Source organism: Petaurus breviceps, unplaced genomic scaffold, assembly GCF_028583685.1.
Source record: "Petaurus breviceps papuanus isolate PSGF00001 unplaced genomic scaffold, PetGlider_PUasm1.0 207, whole genome shotgun sequence".
NCBI classification, from domain to species: Eukaryota; Metazoa; Chordata; class Mammalia; order Diprotodontia; family Petauridae; genus Petaurus; species Petaurus breviceps.
Window position 1 is genome coordinate 17,100,350 of NW_027185850.1, and position 3,461 is coordinate 17,103,810.

Consider the following 3,461-nt stretch of genomic DNA (forward strand, 5'->3'; position numbering starts at 1 on the left):
GACCACTCCCTCTTCTCCTTCTATCATAGAATTGCTCAATGACATCCTTAACTCCTCTTCTTTGGATGCCTTTTGGGTATGTGGTGCAGCTCGCTCCCTCTCACCATGCACCATTCCATTGTCTTCTATGTGACTTTCATCTCGAGCTTTTCAAAAGCATCAGTGTCCAAGATCTCAGTGTCATTCAGCAGCACTCATGAAATACTTGTAATAAAAAGATAAACTTTTATTTTCCTGCGAAACTTAAGGTCCATAAAAAATCTTCGAGTTCCAGACTTCTCTCTTTCTCCTTTTCAATTTGGGGCCTGGCCCACTGTCCATCTGCATCTAAAATTCCATCGTATTTATTATTTTTTACAATTAAAAACATACACATTTGATCCAATAGAATAAGACACTGCCTTTCAGTAAGATGGCTCATGTGTACATCAAAGTTATTTAAGATTCCTCAAAAGATACGCCAGAGACAACCTTGTCCGAAGATCATTCATAGGAGGCAACACGTAAAACAGGGATATGAATGGGATGCTGGTTAAAGGTGTGTCATGGATGAAATTCCAACTGAACAGGGAATCCCTGTGATTGGTATAGTCCTCATGGATAGAGTGCCAGGCCTGGAATCAGGAGAGTTCATCTTTATTGAGTTCAAACCTGGTCTCAGACACTCACTAGCTGTATGACCCTAGGCAAGTCACTTATCCCTGTTTGCCTCAGTTTCCTCATTTGTCAAATGAGAAGGAGAAGTAAATGGCAACCACTCCAGTATCTTTGCCAAGAAAATCCCAAATGAGTTTAGACACAAAGAGTTGGACACAGCTGAAAAACGACTGAGCAAGTCCCTCTTTATTGCAGAGAGTATTGTTGTGCTGATGGCCTCAAGCCCCAGAATGAGATCCAGAACCACTCCAAAGAGCTGGGCCTAACTATCCACCCAGGAAAAATAAAATGAATAAAGAATGCCTGTTGCTCAGAGTGGGATATGCCATTGGGCAGATGGTTTTTCAAGCCCATTCAGTAATTACATGTTGGATAAACACTGCAACATAGACAAGTTGGGCCTGGAATTGGACAGGAAAAAGGGAAAAAGCCTTTGGGAAACGACAGTTTCTTTTAATGACCCCAAGCTTCTTCCTGGGGGGTAAAAGTCCATCTTTTGTAATACCCATATTCTTTCCATGTTGCTTTAGGACTTCCAGACATGGAGCTTTTCAGTCTGTAAAGGACTGAAGATTGGTATCACCCAGAAAGGCAACGAAGGCAGGGGGAGAGCAGCCTATGACCCATTACGATGCAGGTAAAGCAGAATAAAGTTCGCTATCAAAGAAATAAGTGAAAAACAAAATGGGCTGGTTACACAGCACAAATGAAAGACGACTGGTTGAAAGTCAAAGTGTGCCTGGACATTTAATGTTCAGAGAAACTGAGGAAGACACCTAAGCTGGGTGGGCCCCTGGGGGCAAACTTATGGGAGTGTGGGCATGAATAGGTAGAAATCAGCATAAATTCAGATGGATGTTATCAATGACAGCAGAAACCACAAGTGCAGAGCTCTGGGCCTGGAAGGGACCTTACAGGGGTCCTTTAGTCCAACCCCCTTATTCAGATGAGGAAACTGAGGCTTGGAGAAGTTAAGTGACAAGCCTAGAGTCACACAGCCTAGATCTGAACCGAGGTTTTCTGACTCCAAATCCTGCATTCTTCTCCCTTTGTTGGTGTTCAGTTGTTTCAGTCATGTCTAACTCTTCCTGACCCCACTGGGGATTTTCTCAGTAAAGACACTGGAGAGGTTTGTCATTTCCTTCTTCAGCTCATTTGACAGATAAGGAAACTGAGGCAAACAGGGTGAAGTGACTTGCCCAAGGACACACAGCTAGCAAGTGTCTGAGTCTGGATTTGAACTCAGGTCTTCCTGACTCCAGGCCCAGTGCCCTATCTATTGCACAACACAATGTACGTATGTTTGTGTGTATATGAACATATATATGTATATTATATACATGTATGTGTACGCATTTATGTATATGTCATATTTATATCTCTGTATACCTCCCCCCCCACCCTACCCTCCAAAAAAAGCAGAATGTCAGCTCCTTGTGGGCTGGCTGAATTAAATTGAATTCCATTGAATAGCCCTCTGTTTGCCTCCCAAGCTTCTCCCTGCTCCCTGGATCAGATGCCATCTGAGACAACAGAACTTTAAGCTGCCAGAGGACAAGCCCCTTGCCAAAAGCGCAGGTTGACCAGCCAGGAGAGGACCCAGACACCCCATTAAGTAGCCACATGTCCCAAGGCCTGGCTGTGGACACTCACTGGACCCTGCTTCCAGTCAGACTTCTTCCCCGCCCTGACACTGTCCAACCCCACCCACTTATCAAAGCTGGAATCAGCACTCCACCCACAACCTGTCTCCTCTCTCAATTGTGGGCTCACCTGAACTGGTGAGGAGCTAGTCCTGGCCTCCATTTGCCCTGAACTTGACCCTTCCCCTCCCTTTCCTTGGCCCAGAGCAACTTGACATCCAGACAGTCCTTCCTGTGTCATGGTCCACCCTAGTCTGGGAAGACTCACACACAAAAACTCTACTCATTAAGTAGTGAGCTCCCTGTCACTACAGGAAACCAAACAGAGGGCTGGGTGACCTCTGCTAGGGGTTGCTCAAGAGAGGTTTCTTAGGGGGAAAAGGAGGGGAAAGGGACTTAGACCAGATAACTCAAAGGGCTTGTCCAGTCGGGCATCCAGATGACCCACCCTCTGCTGCCCTCCAGAACTGAGGGGCCCCACCTGCCCTTCCTCAGCCACTTGGCCCAGCAGGCTCCTTCCAGACAGACACCCACCCACCACAGCTCCCCAGGGATAATCCCTTCTTACCCAGTCCAATGCACACATGAGTCTTCCAACTTCAATTCAATTAAATTCAACTCAACATGTACTACTGGTCTCTCCCTGTAAGACCTCATGCTGGGTCCTGAAGGTATAATGACAATGGGGAAATCATTCCTGCCCTTACAGGAGCTTGAGTACCCATCCCAGTTGTACCAGGATTACACAGAGGAGGAGGAGGAAGAGGAAAGAGGAGAAAGGGAAGGAGGAAGAGAAGAAGAAGGGGAAGAAGAGGAGAGGGAGGAGGAGGAAGAAGAAAAAGGGTGAGAAAGGGGAAGAAGAGAAAGAGAAGAGGAAGGGGAGGAAGAGGAGGAGGACCAAGGAGGAAAGGGCAGAGGCTGGATGTCCTTATGGGGAACAGCTGGGGGCCCATTTTGACTAAAATAGAGAGTACATGAAGGGCAAGAACACACAATTAAGACTAGAAAGGCAAGTGAACGTCACACAGTGAAGCAATCTAAATGCAGGGGTAGAGACGCAGCTGGGCGCCATCATAGATAGAGAGATGGGCTTGTCAGGAAGACCCCAGTTCAAAATCTGCCTCAAACATTCATTATGTGATTCTGTGCAAGTCATTTAAC